Source organism: Narcine bancroftii, chromosome 5, assembly GCF_036971445.1.
Source record: "Narcine bancroftii isolate sNarBan1 chromosome 5, sNarBan1.hap1, whole genome shotgun sequence".
Classification (NCBI taxonomy): Eukaryota; Metazoa; Chordata; class Chondrichthyes; order Torpediniformes; family Narcinidae; genus Narcine; species Narcine bancroftii.
In genome coordinates this window covers 131,189,921-131,210,262 of record NC_091473.1, presented here as the reverse complement: position 1 = coordinate 131,210,262, position 20,342 = coordinate 131,189,921, and the positions used below count along the sequence as shown (strand labels likewise).

The 20,342-nt window shown below is 39.9% G+C and overlaps 1 long non-coding RNA gene across 1 annotated transcript; it reads right to left on the bottom strand.

The window, feature by feature from the left end:
• Positions 1–8,703: 8,703 nt before the first annotated feature.
• LOC138762807 (uncharacterized) lies at positions 8,704–16,897 on the bottom strand. The gene is made up of 3 exons (XR_011357161.1): positions 16,737–16,897; positions 11,211–11,323; positions 8,704–8,834 (listed from the first exon to the last, which is right to left on the bottom strand). It is a non-coding gene; the product is annotated as an uncharacterized lncRNA (long non-coding RNA).
• Positions 16,898–20,342: the final 3,445 nt, after the last annotated feature.

The window sequence follows — 20,342 nt, the reverse complement described above, 5'->3', positions numbered from 1 at the left end:
GGTATCGAGTCCAGGTCTCACATCCTTATAGGAGAGAAGGGGTGACCACAGTTCTGCAGACTTTCAGCTTTGTGGAGATGTGGACATAGTGTTGATTGAGCACTCCGGAGACTGGCTGGCCTTGCTGATCCTTGAGTCAATTTCTTTGTCCAAAGACCCATCTCTCGAGATGATGGTTCCCAAGTATTTGAAGCTGTTTACATTTGATAGCTGAATGTGGGCAATGGTGATTTATTGTTCTATGGTGTTGGTGTTTGTCACGGACTGATGGAATAGTTCAGTTTTGTTCAGGTTGATGGTCAGGCCAAAGAGCGTAGCAGCGTCTGAGAATTTGCTCAGCATTAACTGTAGACCACTATCTTTGTGCTCCAAGTGGGCATAGACATCAGCAAAATGGGTTTCTGGAATGTCTGTGTAGAGGCACCCGTGCGTTCAAGCAGCAATGGTCAAAGAGAGAGCCATCCAGCATCTACACACTGTTAAGCATCACAGACAGGTTAGAAGAATATCTGATGATATTCTCTGTGCAGCTACTTTATGACAGGAAGTAAAAGTCATATGGTGGACAGACAAAGAGCTTTGAACACTTGTCCCTGAAGAATTTAACCATTGGCACACACCACTGGCAAAAGCAAGCATTTGAATTTTACCGATATATAAAGAAAGCATGCTTGTTCACACAAGGAAGCTAGAATCTCAAAAATCAACAACCACTGGTGCCTCAACATCCCTACTCTTCTGTGACCTGTGTGAAAGGGTAACTGTGAGCTCAGATTGATCTACTATTTATGTGCATTGCAACACAAGGGACAGAATGTCTTACTCAAGGCAAATGAAGTGAAACACAAAGATTATCAGGTACTGTGATTGTAGTAAAACACACACAGAAATGCTGGAGGAACTCAGCCTGTCTGGCAATCTGAAGAGGAGGCAAAGATAACACCGAGGTTCAGGCCTTGCGCCGTTCTTCAAGTTATAGGCAAAAATAAAACACGAAGGCATCTGAAGAATGCAAGTTCTTCAAGACTACAAATAAAATGCCCTTTGCTTATTCTGCCAATATCTTTATTCTGCCCCCACACCCCCCCCCCCCATCATTTAGAAATGCAACTTTTAACTCTTCTTTGTCATGAGATATCTTTCAATAAGATAGCTCTTTTTAGTCGAGAAGCTGCAGTTTTTTTTTACAATGGAGAATTTGGTCAAAATATGCCCAATGATCCTCATGCCTGGATGACACCAGAAGCAATTTGTTGTTGGTGTCTTGAATAAGGGAATTTAATTTGTAAAAAAAATACCCTAATTGGTTTGGGCAAGTCTCCTTGTTCCTGGAAATCTGCCTTCAAAAAGTCAGATTGAGTCAGTGCTCTGTAAGTGTTCCTTTCACATGCAATAACAACGGTGATTCAGAACACCATAAGGGATTGACATCAATCATTTAAAACTCATCAGAACTATATACAGATAAGCCAAGTGTCAGAGTCTTTACCTCCGATATTTTAAGATTAGTTTGTTGAGAAATGGCTTGTGCAGAGCTCCCTATAGAGGTCAGTTTTCCAAGATAGTTGTGAGAAAGAAGGGAATGGAAGCACTTAAGCATGATTTGAAGACACGATATTGAACTGGAAGGTTAAATTAAAAAATATCGCATGCATTTTCAAATACATGCTTTTTTTTGGAAGTTATAATTTCTTACATCCATACTTCAGAATCGGACCCTCTGGAGCAGTAATTTTAGAAACAAATAAAATCTAGTTAGTTCTTTCTAAGATAAAATGTGTTTATGATTCTGAGAAATTGCCTTAAGGAATTACAAGTCTGTCTTATGACAAATATTAGAACAACAATTTGCATCGTATACCATCATTAACTAAATGAAATACATCCAAGCCCTTAATGGGAGGACTATCAGTCAAAATAATTTGATACCTGATCACTGAGAATGATATAACAGATGATCAAAGATGGTCAAAAAGACGTTTTTTGATTGAGCTTCTTGTCATGAGAGAGGGAGCAAACTGACAATTAGTGAGGAGGGAGAACTCCAGAGCTTCGAGACCATTGAAGGCATTATCACCAAACCTGAATTTATTAAAATGGTGACCACACAAAGATTGGTAACAGCAAGGAAATTTAGGTCTGTAGAGTTGGAAGGGGTTGCAGAATCAGTAATGCTGCCAACAAGGAAAACAAATCTCGGGAGATGTAATGCAGCCCCAGGGAGAGCTCCTGCCCCAGGTCCAATCCTGTATGCTGGTGCTGTCTGTGTGGAGTTTGCATGCTCTCTCTGTGACCATGTGAGTCTTCACCTGGCGCTTTGGTTTCCTCTAGCATCCAAAAGATGTGCCAAAGATTGTCTATTGTAAATTTCCCCTCGTGTGAAGGTAACTGGCAGAGTCTCCAGCGAGTTGATAGATTGCCGGGAGATTAAAAGATGAGATTAAAGGAGAATTAATGTAAATGTGTGATTGACAGTTAATGGATAGAATAGCTTGTCCCCATTCTGTCAATCCACAATTGGATGTTTGCAAATTTGCACTGGAAAAGTCAAGTCCTTCTGGAATGGATGAGTTTCAGTGAAGTCGATGGTTGTGATGAAGTGACAAGTATGGAAACAAAAAATGTAGCTCTGTGCAAAACAAATATCTGAGTTGCATTTCAGGCAATTTACTGTGTAGCTAGTTGTGGTATTTAAATTACACTGGACCACAAAGAGCTTGCTTCCTGAAAACTTCTGAGAGTATTGTTCTGGCACGGACTAGTAGGGCCGAACTGGCCTGTTCTGTGCTGAATATGGTTATATGGTTATATGTTTATATGGTTAGATGGTTATTTTATGGCTTTTGGGCTGTTGATCGTAAAAAGCACCATAAAATTTTCTTATCGTGTTCCATTTTAAATATATAACCTATTTTTGTGATTTCCTGTCATATTTTAAGTCTACTTCAAGCATACAAAAACACAAAATGCACCATGTCATTGAAAATTCATTTGAACTTCTTCCCTGCTGATCTTGGAGCAGTCAGTGACGGACATAGTGAAAGGCTTCACCAGGACATTGCGACTGTGGAAAAGTGGTATCAGGGCAACTGGAGTCCATCAATGCTGGCTGACTATTGTTGATCGCTGTCATGAGGGGCATCAGATGCTGAGTACAAACAAAAATCAGTAGCAAAACATTTTTAGGTCAATTGAATGTGTCAGCATTATTATGCGATTAAACAGGCTAAATTCAATAACATTTAATTTAATGTTTCTCTGACTTCCCACACGATCCAGCAAATCTGAATTTATCTGTGTTCAGCTTGAAATTGTGTACCCTCAATTTTTTTCCAGAAAGCAAACCTTTTGGGGAAAAAGAATGTTATCCTGAGGATCCCCACTTCTGGCTGTTGTATCTCAGAAGAGAAGTAAAATGTACAGGTCTGTGGAATGAAGAACTCAGGTTAGTAATTCGCTGTAACAACTACTGCAGGGTGAACATAGAATTAGGTGCTGAGCTGAATCCGATGAGATGACATTTCTGCTTACAATCATTTATTTCTGGTTTTTGTTGGTGTGGTGGGTTAAAGTCAGGGAATTTTTCTGCCTCTGGGTTTTTGGTTTTAATCTAGCCTTGGCTGATTGAATTAAAGTCTCTTCTCTAGACAGTATCAATTCAATTTATTGTGAGGATGATTTCACAACACAAAACTGCCCATAATTCAAGACTAACTGGCATTTTAATTCAGATAGGGTACGAGAATGTTGCAGTGTGTTTTGGAAATGTACAAGTGCAGCTGGAAGTACTACTTTCCCTTTCTCACAAACCACCTTCTATCTCACATTCCTTTTTTTTTATTGCTACTGGTTGATATGGCACAGAAAATAGCTCAGGCACATTTATGGGGCAGAGCTTTATACAGTGTCTTACCAACTAGAAATGCTTGCTATTGACATGGTGCTGACAAAGGAAAGTGCACCTTTCCCCTCCAATAGTATCTCAAACTTTGCATTGCAGGAGTTCTATCGATAGCGTCCTGGCAGGCTGCATCACATGGTTGCCCCACCACACTCCCCTCCCCCCCCCGCCCCCATTGACATGATCTACCAGAATCAAAACCTGATGAGGGTGCAAAAAGTCTTTGAGAATCCCTTTCACCCAGCACACAGCATTATTCAGCTACTCCTGTTGGGAAAGAGAAACAGGAGTGTCAGAGCCAGCCATCACCAGGCTGAGGAGCAGCTTCTTCCCACGGGCAGTGGGAAGACAATGCTGGCTCACACCAACCAACTGAGACTCTCTTATCCAAGAAACGATATTTATTTGTGTACATGAATACTTGTCCTGCATATGTATTTTTTGTCTGGTTGTGTGTCTGCATGTTCTTCACCGAGGACTGGAGAGCGCTGCTCCATCAGATGACAATAGCTTTGACTTGACTCCCCAGCTTAATCACCACAATACAGCATTACCAGTGGGTCTCTGATCAATGACTGATCAAGTTAAGCAAATACACTTTTGTTGATGGTGTTAAAATGATACGATCACAATATGTCACCACAGATAATCAGAAATCCAAATCTCAGCAGATATTGTAAAAGCAGGTTTAAACACTGAGGTATAAAATACCAGCATCTTCCAATAACTGTTATTCAGTCAGTGAAACATTGTATATATGCCATCAGAGTTGGCTGCTATTGCTTCAGTTTGTAGATTACAATATACTTTCTGTTTGTACTTTAGATTTCTTTCGAGCTGTGGAGCCGTTGGATTACATTAACTAAAAGTCTAACTTAGGTTGGTGTTCTTAAGACACCAATTCTTATAGATGACCTCGATGGAGTGAAGTCTGATGCCAGTGATGTTGCAAGTTTACAACCCTCTGGAGTTTTGTTCTTGACCGGAGCGTTGGCACTCCATACCAGACAATGACACAATCCTGAAGGCTCTCCACAGTACACCTGTAGAGGTTTTTGAGTCTTCAGTGACATACTGAATCTTCTCAAACGTCTCACAAAGTAGAGATGCTGGTGAGCCTTCTTCATGACTGCAAAAACATGGAGGCTCCAGGACAGATCCTCGAAGATGTGACACCCAGGAATTTAAAGTTTTTGACCCTCTCCACTACTGAGCCCTCGATGAGGACTGGGTCATTTCCCCCTGACTTATTCCTGAAGTCCACAATCATCTCCTTGGGTTTGCTAACGTTGAGTGCAAGGTTGTTGGTGTGACACCTCTCAATGAGCTGATCTGTCTCCCTCCTGTAGGCTTCCTCATTGCCATTTTGATTACACCGACAACTGTGGTGTCATCAGCAAATATGTTAATAGCTTTGGACTTGTGCCTGGCCACACAGTCATGGGTGAGAAAGCAGAGGGCTAAGCACGCATTCTTGAGGTGCTTGTGCTGATAGTCAGTTTCTACTGAGAGTGGTCTTTCAAAAAGGAAATTAAAGATTCAGTTGCAGAGACCAAGGATTTGTACCGTTTCGTTGACGTGCAAGTCCCAGGACAGGTCATTGGAAATGCTTATTCCCATGAACTTGAATTAATGTTCTATCTCTATAAATCTCTGATGAGACCACACTTGGAATATAGTGTTCAGTTCTGGACACCTCTTCATAGGAAGGATGTGGAAGCTATGGAGAAGGTGCAGAAGAGATTTCCCAGGATGCTGCCTGGATATATTTAAAGCAGAGGTTGATAGGTTGCTTGATTAGTAAGGACATCAAAGGTTCTGGGGAGAAAGGGGCTGAAAGCAAATATATGTCACCCATGATTTGAATGGTGGAACAGACTTCATGGGCTGAATGGCCTAATACAGCTCCTAAGTCACTTAGTCTTGTGTTTGTTGCTTTCCTAAAGCAGCAGGAGGAGAAGTGTGTCAAGACTGGTTTCACTAAAACCACCAGTTGACTATTCCTTCTCTGTCTGTAAATGGGACAAGATTGGAGAGTTGATGTTGTTACCACAGTACAAGATTCAAGATTCCATGATTGCCATGCAATAACGGCAGTGCAATATTACATGGAATTTGCTTTACGGCAGACAGATTCGCTATCGGCGGAAATTGCCTGAGGTGCCTCTTACAGTTAGAAAAAGAGAAGCAAAAGAGAGTCCCGTCAGAGACTCCGAGTGTCCGTGGATTCGCCTCCAGCGCTGCAGCACCCTCCGCAATCATACAGACTTCAGTCCAAACCATTAGGAACCCGAGCTCCAGATCCAAACCTCCTTCAGTAGATAAAATAAACAATGCAGTGTCTGCTCTCAGGGCTGATCTAACATTGCCTACAACAAGGGCAATTGAATCTACTCTCAGACTTTTAAAATGACTCCATTAACCTGAATGTTAGCAAAATGGTGGGAGTATTTAGATAAGCCAGTATTTAGATAAGCGTGACTATTGACTATTGACTATTTGCACTCTTAATATTTCCAGAATGGATGCCTCCCTGGAGTTGCCACTGTAACTTTGGCAGATACTTTTTCAGTAACCTTCCATGCGCATATGGTTTCTGTCACCCTTCTGGCAACATTGCAGCAGTCTATCACAGGCAACTCTGAAGAACTTATGATCAGATTATTTTCTATGAATGGACTAGTAGGGCCGACTGGCCTGTTCTGTGCTGTAAGTGGTTATATGGTTATATGGGTATATGGGTATATGGTTATATGGGTATATGATTATATGGGTATATAGGTATATAGCTATATGGGTATATGGGTATATGGGTATATGGTTATATGGGTATATGATTATATGATTATATGGGTATATGGTTATATGGGTATATGGGTATATGGGTATATGGTTATATGGGTATATGGGTATATGGTTATATGGGTATATGGTTATATGGGTATATGGGTATATGGGTATATGGGTATATGGTTATATGGTTATATGGGTATATGGGTATATGGTTATATGGGTATATGGTTATATGGGTATATGGGTATATGGTTATATGGGTATATGGTTATATGGGTATATGGTTATATGGGTATATGTGTATATGGTTATATGGGTATATGTGTATATGGTTATATGGGTATATGGTTATATGGGTATATGGTTATATGGGTATATGGGTATATGGTTATCTGGGTATATGGGTATATGGGTATATGTGTATATGGTTATATGGGTATATGTGTATATGGTTATATGGGTCTATGTGTATATGGTTATATGGGTATATGGTTATTTGGGTATATGGTTATATGGGTATATGGTTATATGATTATATGGGTATATGGGTATATGGTTATATGGGTATATGGTTATATGGGTATATGGGTATATGGGTATATGGGTATATGGTTATATGGGTATATGGGCATATGGGTATATGGGTATATGGGTATATGGTTATATGGGTATATGTGTATATGGTTATATGGGTATATGTGTATATGGTTATATGGGTATATGGGTATATGGGTATATGGTTATATGGGTATATGGTTATATGATTATATGGGTATATGGTTATATGGTTATATGGGTATATGGGTATATGGGTATATGGGTATATGGTTATATGGGTATATGTGTATATGGTTATATGGGTATATGTGTATATGGTTATATGGGTATATGGGTATATGGGTATATGGTTATATGGGTATATGGTTATATGGGTATATGGGTATATGGGTATATGGTTATATGGGTATATGGGTATATGGGTTTATGGGTATATGGGTATATGGTTATATGGGTATATGTGTATATGGGTAAATGGGTATATGGGTAATGCCTTGATGTTTGCAAGGTGCAATGCCCTACAAAATGGCTCTGTCACTGATGTATGAAAATGTGCTTTTCACTCGGTGTCATTCCTTGCTGGCCTTCATCCAAGAAGATCTTGTGTTGCTGTTTTTCTCTTTCCTCTGGTGCTTGTAGATCAAAGAGTCGCATCTGATTTGTCATTAAGTTTTCCCAAAACGTAATATCATTTTATTAGGATGAAGTTTCTTCTGCCAATTCTTTTGAAATAGACCTGAGTCCCAGTCCCACACCAGTTGTGCAACAATTGAAGTGTAGAAGAAATCTATTGTGCTTGGAATAAACTATAACTAGATTTACAACATTTAGATATGCCATTTAAAAAGTTGAGATATGAATAAGGGGAAACAACATGTCAGTTGCAGAGTAGCATTTAAGCAGAATGACTACTTAATATCAAAATGGAAAATAAATATCAATCATGCTGTTAATTTCTAATGTTTGAAGTGTAGACATGTTTTTCGAGAAAAATAGGAACTCAATATCGAGTCTGGGAATGTGAAAAAAAAACCCATCACACCACTTTCTTTACGGCCCCTACCTTTGACTCAATCAGGAAGCCTTCAAGGAAGAATCCCGTTTTCTAAATAATTTTATTGCTCACAAGTTGCTTCCTTGATGTAATTTTCAGGATGACAGCCGTTTAATCGCCCAAATGGATCCAAGACAGGCCCTTAACCGCTGACTGCTGCTCAAAGGTTTGTGAGATGATTCCTTTCTTTTTCATTATTTCTGCCGCAAATGGTAAAGAACGGTAGGAAGAAAACTAAAACTACTTACGATGGTGCAATTTTCACTTTGCATGTGTCCTGCTATTAAACAAAACAGATATTGATGAAGTACATCAATGTGGGGTCTGTTATAACAGCTTTATTGTTACATGGAAGGACAGATTGCATCTGTCTGGGGCTGCTCTGGATAGTGCAATAAAGCCAACAATTGGTTGAGAACAGCTGCAGCTCGACTTCTCGGTAGAGCACAGATATAAAAGTAGTGTGCTTTATGGGCCACCAGGGCTTCATTGCATTCTGCAAGTTTTCATTCCATCTCCAGTACTTAACTGAGCATTGTAAAAAAAAAGGCAGACAATAATAGCTTAAATGAAGAGATGCAATGCATATTGATCCCCAGTGCTGAACCATTATCACAGTGCCACATCTCGTAATGCATTATTGAATACGTCAATAATTTGGGTAATAATTTAGATATTATTAAAAAAATGCAATCACATGACTTGAATCTTGAAAAGACATATTAAGCCCCAACTTTTGAGCCAGACAATGAAAGTATGCATTATATGTGAATTTGCTACGTTAAACCGTGGCATATTGGGACTGAGTTGAACATTGTTTTCCTCTGCTAAACGGTCTGGGTGACACAGTTAGCACAATGCCGTTTCAACACCAGCAGTCAAGACAGGGTTTCAGATTCCGCGCTGTCTGTAAAAAGATAGTTCTTTCTCCATGTGTCTGTATGGGTTTCCACTGGTGCTCCTAAATCCTTCTACCGTTCAAAACGTACTGAGGTTGTAGGTCAATTGGATGCAATTGGGCGGCACGGGTTCAGGGGCCTTAAAGTCCTGTTACCATGCTGTATGTCTAAATGTCTAAATTTTAAATTTAAATTTAAACCATGGCATGTCATGATCTTTCTATTATTAATGAAAAATGAAGATTTTCAAATTCATAAGAGTTTGACTGATTTCCTTCAGAATAATTGTATAACCAATTGCAATTTAGTACACATTGAAGTTGTACATCTGTTATTAATTTTTGCTTGCCTTTTAATTATCTTTAGTTTCCAAAGCAACCATAACCCATGCATTGATAAAACACAGGGTTCTGTTGACACCGTGGTAAAGTGAAAAAAAATACACAAATGCTGGAGAAACTCAGCAGGTCAAACAGTGCCTTTATGTAGCAAAGGTGAAGATCTATCACCTTGAGCCCTTCATAAAGGTGTGGGGGAAACACGAGAGATGTCCGAACAAAAAAACCCATGCACTGTTTACATAGAACCTTTCATTTTTTTTTTGTGTGAACGTAATTTCTAAACCAAAGAACATTACAATACCACAGAGTCGTCAATAATTTTGTTTCCCATGGTGGAGGAGCCTCGGACAAGAGGGCACAACTTTGGGATTGAAGGGTGTCCACTTAGAACAGAAATGTGTAGGAATTTCTTCACCCAGAGGGTGGGAAATCTATGGAATTTGTTGCCACAGGCAATTGTGGAGGCCAAGTCATTGGGTGTATTTAAGATGGAGATTGATAGGTTCTTGATTAGCCAGGGCATCAAAGGTTATGGGGAGAAGGCTGGGCAGTGGGGCTGCATAGGAAAATGGATCAACATATGATTAAATGGCAAGGCAGACTTAATGAGCTGAATAGCCTATTTCTGTTCATTCTTATGGTCTAATATATTCTAGGTACCATTCATGGTATGTTACCTAGATCTGATGCATCTTTAAGCAAATTTATCTGTAAATCCATCTTTGGTTTTGTTCACCTCTCAAACTCTGTTTATTTAGTGCATCTGCAAAGACTTTGTTCCATTATTGCTACACCATTTGGCTTCAAAAGTATAAAAAGGAAATGAAAGTACTAATGAAAAAGCAGTGGAAATATTTACATGGGTGAGGCAGGATCAGACATTTATAGTTATCAACACAGAATGAAGACACTGGTGTTGTCTTCTCCAGAAGTGAGAAGGCAGAGGAGTGATATAATAAGGAGTCTTAATGATTATTAAGGGTTTCAGAAGAGTGCTTTTGGAGACCATATTTGCACTTGTCATCAGCCATAAATAAGATAATCATTTAGTGTCCAGTTATCTGATAAGGAAAAGTTTCTCCACTTTCCAACTGATGACGATGTAAATTCATTAATGCAAGGAGATACTGAGGTAACGTTTTTTTACCACAAAAAAAAATAAAAGAAGATTAGAAACAAAATAGCACAAGGATCTGCTGATTGGGGTTGCACAGTTAGTGTGGCAGTTAGCTCAATGCTGTTCCAGAGCCAGCAACTGGGCTTTGAATTTGGTGTTGACTGTAAGAAGTTTGTACATTCTCCCCGTATCTGTGTAGGTTTCCTCTGGGTGTTCTGGTTTCCACCCAGCCTTCAAAACCTACTGGGGGTTGTAGGTCAATTGCGTGTAATTTGGCAGAAAAAGTTAAACGTTTTTTATATTTAAGGAAGGAACATGGAGAATAAACAGACTTGGAGCTGTTGTGCTCAGAGGACATCTTGATACCTTCCACGTAATTTGATTAAAATTTGTATTAAATTCAAGCCATCGAGGTGGTGATGGAAAGGTAAGTTTGCTGATATTTTCCACATGTGTAGAAGCTCTAAAAGATTTTTCCTTGTGTATACTTCATGCTTCCTATAAAGTTGTGTTACTGTTGGAGTATTTAATTCTCCATTGTACTCACTGATGGATCATAGGGTTTGCTGTGCTGGTATCATCTTCATCGGATCCTTCAATGACCTTCTCTCATGTGGGGATGTTTGAAGATTGCACCATGTTATGTTTCATCGATAATTCCTAAACAAATGATGGATGCAACAAGAATGAGGGCAAATTCAGCATTACCTCACAAGTGGCAAATTACATTTGCCCAATTTAAAATGCCAAGAAATGACCATCTCCAGTATGAGCAAGACCAACGTCCTGTGTGCAACATGAAAGTCTGCAGGTGCTGTGATTGTAGTAAAAACACATGGAAATGCTGGAGGAGCTCAGCTGGTTGTGCAGCGCCCATAGGAGGTAAAGATATATTACTGACGTTTCGGGTCAGAGCCCTTCCTCAAGGTATAAGCAAAGAACAGGAAGAATAGCAGGGAGAGGAGTGCAAACCATTAAAAGGTGTTAACTGGATATGATAAGGGCAAAAACAAGATTTTGGCTATGTGAAAGGAGACAGAGAGAAAAGGGAAGAGAGAGTGAGGGGGGGGGGGGAAGATGACAGGGGAAGAAATGGGGAGGATAGGTTTAACAGAAACTGAAGTCAATGTTAATGCCATTTGGTTGGAAGGTGCCCAGACTGAAAATGAAGCCCAACCACTTGCCCTTGACCTTCAGTGCATTTACCAATGATCCCCATTATCAACATCTCAGGGATGACAATTGATCAGAAAGCCTCATGGGCCAACCATATACGTCTGTAGGATAGATCAATGGTTGGGTATCTTGCATTACTGAACTCATCTTCTGACACTCAACATTTTCAACCATCTATCTACGTGACACAGGCCATGAAATAAATTCAGTGACACTGCCTCCACAACCCTCTGGAAGAGAACGCCAAAGTTTCCAGACCCTTTGAGAGAAGAAATTCCTCCTGATCTTTAGGCAACCTTCTTTTCTGAAATGGTTCTATCTAATTCTAAATAGCACACAAGAGGAAACATCCACTCAGCATCCATTCTGTAAATCTTCTTCAGAATTGCGCTTTATTTGATTCAAGTTGGGCGGCACCGTTAGAATAGCGGTTAGCACAATGCTACTACAGCGCCAGTGACCCGAGTTGGATTCTACTGCTGTCAATAAAGAGTTTGTCTGTTAGCCCAGTGTCTACGTGAGTTTCCTGCAGATGCTCCAGCTTCCTTCCACCCTTCAAAACATATGTGCTTTTGGACAATTGGGTGTAATTGGGCAGCATGAGCTCATGGGCTGGAAGGACCCGTTACCGTGCTGTATGTCTAAATTTAAAATGATTTTTCTAAAAGTTATTATATACACAAACAATCAAACTCTTTCCCAAATCTCACATCCAAATCGATTACAGCCTCATTGTCCAAACCAGTGGTTCTCAAACTTTTTCTTTCCACTCACATACCAATTTAAGTAATCCCTTTGCCCAGATCCTTTGCCCAGAGCTGGCATGGAACTGTGATCTAACCAAGATTCTACATTGGTAGTTAAATACTTTCACAGTTAGAGCAACAATTCACCAATCCAAAAATAAAATAAAGTAGACACCAGAAATTTAAAATAAAACAGGAAGTGCTGTAAGTGCTCAGCATGTAAGAAGAAGCAGACTAAAATCAGTTCTCCTGAGTTAAATCTAAAAATCAGGCAGCAGGGTTAGTGTAGTGGTTAGCTATTGCATTCCCAGTGACCCGGGTTCGAATCCGGCACTGTCTGTAATGACTTTGTATGTTCGCCTTGTGACCTGCATGGGTTTTCCCCAGGTACTCCAGGTTTCCTTCCACCCTCCAAAAGGTACAGGGTTGGAAAGTTAATAGGGTGGCATAGGATTAAATGGCCGGATTTGGCTTCTACCGTGTTGTAAGTAAAGTTAATTTAAAGCAGTTACCAAATCTTACATTGGTTTCCAATGTTGAGAAGATCCAAATAAACCATGTCTTAATTTGCTGGGTGGTTTTCTTTTGTGGATAATCAAATCCCCTCTCACTTTCCTAAACCCCAGTGAACAAAATGCTAATTTGTCCAAATTTATCCTTGTAAGACATGAATGCAGCATTTAGATTACAATCAGACCAGCCGTGATCTTATTACAAGACAGAAAAGGCTGAAGGGGCTGCGTGTCCTACTTTTGCTAATAATTTATATGTTCATATGGTTTATGACCCCAAATCTAATTTGACTCAGTCAATACAAACTGAATTTGAACCTTGGCTTAAAGTGCAACATAATAATGTTCTAAATCAGTTTATCACCAAGTCCTCCTGATGATACGGCGTCAAGTCGGATGATGCATTTTACCTGATTTGGGATTGGTTTATGTACACAAGTAATTGGAAGAGAGCCTAAATCTCCAAACTCGTGGCTTTGCATTGGTCAACATGAAGGTAGAGCTGATTTTTCAGAAATCAGGGAAATATAAAACTGAAGCCATCATGTGAATTGTTTTGTAATTTCTGTATCTCTGAAATATTTTGCACCTTCCTCAACTTTGTCAAGTCTTCTCTCTAAACTCAAGCTTAAGTTTAAGTTTATAGTCTTTTTTTTTCTTTCTTTCTTTCTTTGGCTTGGCTTCGCGGACGAAGATTTATGGAGGGCTATGTCCACGTCTGCTGCAGGCTCGTTGGTGGCTGACAAGTCCGATGCGTGACAGGCAGGCACGGTTGCAGCGGTTGCAAGGGAAAATTGGTGGGCTGGGGTTGGGTGTTGGGTTTTTCCTCCTTTGTCTTTTGCCAGTGAGGTGGGCTCTGCGGTCTTTTTCAAAGGAGGTTGCTGCCCGCCGAAATGTGAGGTGCCAAGATGCACGGTTGGTGGTGATATCAGCCCACTGGCGATGGCCAATGTGGCAGGCACCAAGAGATTTCTTTAAGCAGTCCTTGTACCTCTTCTTTGGTGCACCTCTGTCTCGGTGGCCAGTGGAGAGCTCGCCATAGAACACGATCTTGGGAAGGCGATGGTCCTCCATTCTGGAGACGTGACCCACCCAGCGCAGTTGGGTCTTCAGCAGCATGGATTCGATGCTTGCGGACTCTGCCAGCTCAAGTACTTCGATGTTGGTGATGAAGTCATTCCAATGAATGTTGAGGATGGAGTGGAGACAGCACTGATGGAAGCGTTCTAGGAGCCGTAGGTGATGCCGGTAGAGGACCCATGATTCGGAGCCGAACAGGAGTGTGGGTATGACAACGGCTCTGTACATGCTGATCTTTGTGTGTTTCTTCAGGTGGTTGTTTTTCCAGACTCTTTTGTCTAGTCTTCCAAAGGTGTTATTTGCCTTGGCGAGTCTGTTGTCTATCTCGTTGTCGATCCTTGCATCAGATGAAATGGTGCAGCCGACGTAGGTAAACTGGTTGACCATTTTTAGTTCTGTGTGCCCGATGGAGATGTGGGGGTGCTGGTGGTCATGGTGGGGAGCTGGCTGATGGAGGACCTCAGTTTTCCACATGTTTATTGTCACATGTATCAGAAATGCAGTGATTTTAGGTTGTTTTGCAAGCAGACCAGTAAACATTCTATTCATAGTTCCGCAAGTAAGACGCAGTACATGAGTCCAAGTTACAGGTAGATATCAGTTGGTATGGAGTGAAGGCAGCATAATTTTAGTAAGTTGAGGTTAATCCAGGCATCTGATAATAGTGGGTCGGCCAACCACTTCAATTTAACACTCAGTTGCCACACTGACATGTCTGTCTGTGGCCTTACAAATTGAGGCCACTTGTAAATTTGGAGGAAACACATCCTGTATTCCATCTTGGTAGTCTCCCACCAGAGATGGTATCAATAGTGGCTTCTCCAGTTTCCATGAATCCCCTTCTCCACCTCCCTCTCTTTCCTTCATCCCTTTTCTGATGAAATAGAAGCATTGGTGCACTTTCTGGGCCATTGCATTGATTTCTGAAATGGATTCTGGATACCAACTGTTCCTTTTTCTTTCTTTCCTCATTCATTCTATTTCTTTATTATTTCTTTCTGTTCTTTTCTTCTTCCTTTTCTTCTCAAGGGGTTTTTGTTTGGGGGAGGATGGATGGGGTCTTTTCTTTGGAAATTTGAACAATCAGTATCAACGATTCCTTTTCATTTATTTTATATATTTGAGATGGTTAATTATTGATACTCATTTGGTCATAAAACTAAAATAAAATATTCAAAAAAGAAAGAAATAGAAGCTTTTTTTTTACGTTCAACTTGATCTTGTACCAAGGTAAGACTTTTTTGGTTGGAATTAGCAAACGTTTTGGAACAAGTTACAGATGTCATGTTTCTGCAAAACCCAGATTTATTTTCATTAGGAAATGTTGAAGGAACAAGACCTAAATTAAAATTAGAAATATACCAATTAGAGTTTGTTAAAATTCCATTAGCAGTGGCAAGAAAATGTATTGCAGTTACTTGGAAATCAGATACCCACTTGAGTATGGCACAATGGAATGCAGAAATTCAAAGCTGTATCCTTTTAGAAAAAAACATTACATATAAATCAAGAAATAAATATGTTATGTTTTTACAAATTTGGCACCCGTATACCCATTTAGTAGATTTAAATTCATAATGTTGGGCTTCTCTGAACCCATGAGAAATCTCTGGAATATATTAAAAGATTTTGGTAAAGTAGGTATGTTGGAAGAGATTCCTCTGTGCAATCCTGAAAGTCTCTTCTCTTTTTAATTTTTTTTTTATATAGCTACCTTTTATTCTCACACTGATTATTCTGAGAGTGGGGGATTTGGGGAAGGGGCGTTTACAGGTGGAAGGTGTTATATACCATCATACACGTTTGGAAAACTTTTAAACAAAATATTCCAAAAAAAAGAGGAATTTGGACAAGTTCATGGATGGGAGAGGTCTAGACGACTATGAACTGAGTGCAGGTCAGTTGGACTAGGCAAAAAAAAATGGTTCGGCACGGACTGGAAAGGCTAGCAAAAGTCCTGTTTGTGTTCTATAGTTCTGTGGATATACACATATATAATATCATCATGGCTACCCCTCGAGGTCGAGAATGATGGCCTTTGTTGCGTTGATCTATTTATGCGCTCTGAGAAGATTGGCCCACAGACCGAAGATGTCTGCATGTAGTTGTTTAACGTGTACTTGATGTTGGACTCCAAGAAGTACACGATACTTCACAAATCAACCAACTAATTTCAATGGCATGGAAACCAAGACAATTGGAGCTGATGGATTTGTTGCAGCCTTCGTCCGCCTTCACAGCTGTTGAGTTCAGAGTAACTTCATCCACTTATTCCACTGTATAAGACATATTTGGATTGTTCTTTGTCAAGGATATCTGCCTCAACCTTACCACCATACCTTGGCCCAGAGAAACGCTGTTTCGTCTAGTTATAGAGTCAGATGATAATGAACTTGAACTAGCAAGCAGGCTTCACAGCAAAAGTGGGCCATGGAGACTAGCCATGGACTACTAGACTCCTACTTGGGTATGAAAGGCATCCAGTGCACCCCCTTCCTCCCCCACGTAAGGGCTTAGGCTCGGATGTCCTTGCCCACTGCCTCCTTCTTTGCTACTCACCCCTCCCACTTGGCCTTCAGCAGTCTGGCCTCTGGCTCCCAGGTTCAAGCAGCCCTGCATTGGCTGTTCAGCTGGCACCACTTCACAACCCCCAGTTCTTGCTTTGCAGCCTGGCTCCCGTTCTCAGCTTGGCTCTTGTCTCCTCATTAGCTCACAGTGTAAAGCTGAAAAGGAGAAGTCATAATTACTCCAGCACCAACTGCTGTGCCCTCAGCTGCCAAGGCCCTGTGCTCTAGAATTACATTTAGAGTGCACAGACAACCTTTGTGTCCCTTGTCCCATTTCTTGGTTCATAGCCTTATGGGCTATGGCACAAAATGCGTTTAAACATGCTAATAGTTCCTGTTTCCACCCTTATGAGGTTTATGTTACAGAGCAGCCAGAACTGTACAAAATGTGAAATAATCGAGCAGTGAAATAACTCAATTTTTAGGCAGTTCCAAGGCAACTTTCCTGCTGTTATTTTCTAGATTTCAGTTGGGAAATTCAAATATAGTTCAAGATTCCTTTTATTGTCATGTAACAATACATAAAAATGTAATATACATGATATACTTCAACTTTTGTCTGCTGTAAGCCAAGGAAAGAGTCACCATGGGCACTGCCTGGCCCTGTTAACAATAAGAGAAAGAGAGGAAAAGAGAGTCCCTTCAGAGAATGTCTGTAGATTCTTACCTTATCTACGCTCTAAACCTGCTATTCAAGATACACAGATTTACGCAAATTTCCTTTTCAGTATCCTACAGTTTATTGAAAATAGAACTTCATTAAATGGCTTCTCAATTCCCATTAAGTTACAAACATCATGTGGGCTTTGCTTTAATCAGCCTGTTCTGCTGCTTTCCTTGTCAGCAAGATGTTTAATTTGAATTTAAAGGTCATTGTTTTTAATTATTGTTTCTTGAATATTTATTATTCATGTATTTCTGTTGTATTTACTGTTGTATTTATTGTCCCTTTTTAATTATTTTAAGTCATTGTTTATTTATAATTGTTTTTATAGTTGTGTTTTTACAAAGTATGTTTAGCTGCAGCAGGTAAGAATGTTGGTGTATATGTGTTTTGTAAAATGAATATCCCAATAAACTCATTCTCATTAAATAATCGTATTACATCTCCACTCTCGATTGGATTTCCTCACCTCCAGACCACAATCAGTGAGGATTGGCAAGAACATCTCCTCCACAATCTCCATCAGTATCGGAGCGCCTCAGGGCTGCGTTCTTAGCCCCCTGCTCCACTTACTTTACACCTTTCACTGTGTGGCTCTGTCCCACAATAACTCCATCAACAAATTTGCCAACGAGATCATGATAATGGGTTGTATAAAGGATGGGGATGAGTCAGTGTACAGGAAGAAGATTGAAACTTGGCTGAATGGTGCACCCACAGCAACCTTGCACTCAATGTCACCAAAACTAAAGAGCTGATTGTTGACTTTGGGAAGGGAAAGCCAGAGGAAAACAATCCAGTGATCATTGGGGGATCAGAGGTGGAGAGGGTGAGAAAATTTAAGTTCTTGGGAGTCACTATCTCAAAAGATCTTTCTTGGACCCATCACACTAATGGCATCATGAAGAAAGCACATCAGCACCTGTACTTCCTCAGGAGTTTGTGGAGATTTGGTGTGACACCAGAAACACTGGAAAATTTCTACAAATGTGTGGTGGAAAGTGTGCTGACCAGCTGCATCACAGACGGGTATGGAAACACCCATACCCCTGAGCATTAATCCCGGCAAAAGGTAGTGGACACAGCCCAGAATATCACAGGCAAAGCCTTCCCCACTATCGAGAACATCTACAGGGAACGCTGCCATCGGAGAGCAGCAGTAATTATCAAGGATCCATACTATGCACATAACTGGCACCACCAAATTCAGGATCAGTACCTACCCCTCCACCATCAGATTGAGGTTTTTTAAAAAACTTTATTTATAATTTTAAAATACATATATAAAAACAAACAAAGAAGATAAACAAAAATAAACACGCCCCCCCCCCCCCCAACCACCCACAACAGACCCCTCAAGGGGAGCAACAAAAATATTACATACGCTGTGTGATATATCAAGTTACAATAGATAAAATTAAGGTATTTCCAAACCCATAAATTTCAAATAAGGTGACCACATTTGAACGAAAAAAGAATAATTATTATGCAAATTATATGTTATTTTCTCCATATAAATACAGGATCTCAGCTCATTGTCCCAGCGGGCTATATTTAATTCCACATTATCTTTCCATGTAATCGCAATACTTTTCCACACTACCGCTAAAGCTAAATGAACAAACGCCATCTGAAAATTTATCCAACCCTAAGCCAGTGACTAAAGATACAGTATAACACAAAAAAATTATTGGATCCAATGGTAATCCAATAATTTTTCCAAAAAGATTTTAATTTTTCCCCAGAATGGTTGAACCTTGTCACAAGACATCGGATTGAGTTTGTTGAAGGACAAACTCAATCAGGTACTCTTTTAAAGACTCTTACTTGAGCACTTTATTGATTTTTAAAAATTCTCTCTGTATTGTACAGTCAGTTTGTTCACATTTGTTATCTGTTTACAGTTCTTCATTTGTTTACATGTATATGCTGTGTACAATTTTTTTGCACCACCAGTAAGTGGTAATTCAGCCTCGCCTGTAAAAAAAATCTGAAATCTGCAACTCCTCGTATGATCATGGTCATCTAATTCTACGTAAAATAACCTTGCAGATTTGCTTGAGAGTAGTTTAAGGTAAAGCATCAATTGTGGATGCTCTGTTCATTTTTGACAGTTTTCCTTCACTTTACCTAGCTTCTAAATTGCATTAATTTAACAGATTAAATTCCCTCCCACACTTCGCTCTATCTGCCAATCAATACCTCCTCAATATGATCCTCCTGTCGCTTTTGTCCCACCCCTCCCCCTTGCCTCTGCTTACTGGCTATTTCCCCTCCACTCTTTCAGTTCTGATGAAAGGTTTTGACCTGAAATGGTGACTGAAAATTTCCCTCCATGTTCTGTTGATTTTCCCCAGCAGATTGATGTATGTCAGGCTAACCTTTCATCCATTTAGTTTTCCATCTGTTGTCTGTATTTGTGCACATTTTCTTTTGAACACTTGTATATGAAATGGGGGTTTACCTCTATAAACCGAAGTCTTGTTTGTTTGCATAATTTTGTCCACAGGTGAATTTGCTATTCAATAGGTACTCACCAACTAAGTTATTTTACATATCAACAGATGGAGAGTAGTTCTGAATGAATTAGTACAATTTGAATAGAGGGCTGGCATGATTTCCAGGGCGACTCTATATGCCATCAGTGAGTTCAAACCTTATCATTGTTCTTGGAGGTTAGCAATACCATTCAGTCGCATTATTAGTGAATTTAAAAAGGAACATGGGCCTTAAAAGGAGGAATGACACAAAAAGAGGAATTGCACAAAAAGAGATGTGGACCATAAAGTGGATGTCTAGTAGTGAATTAAAGCAAACAAATTGCGTCTTATTTGTGTAATGTGAGAGCGCTGGCAGTTCCCCTGCTGTAAACTAGGGAGCTAAGAGAACAAAATAAAAATCATTAATTTCTCTAGTCTCTGTATTTGGAGAGAG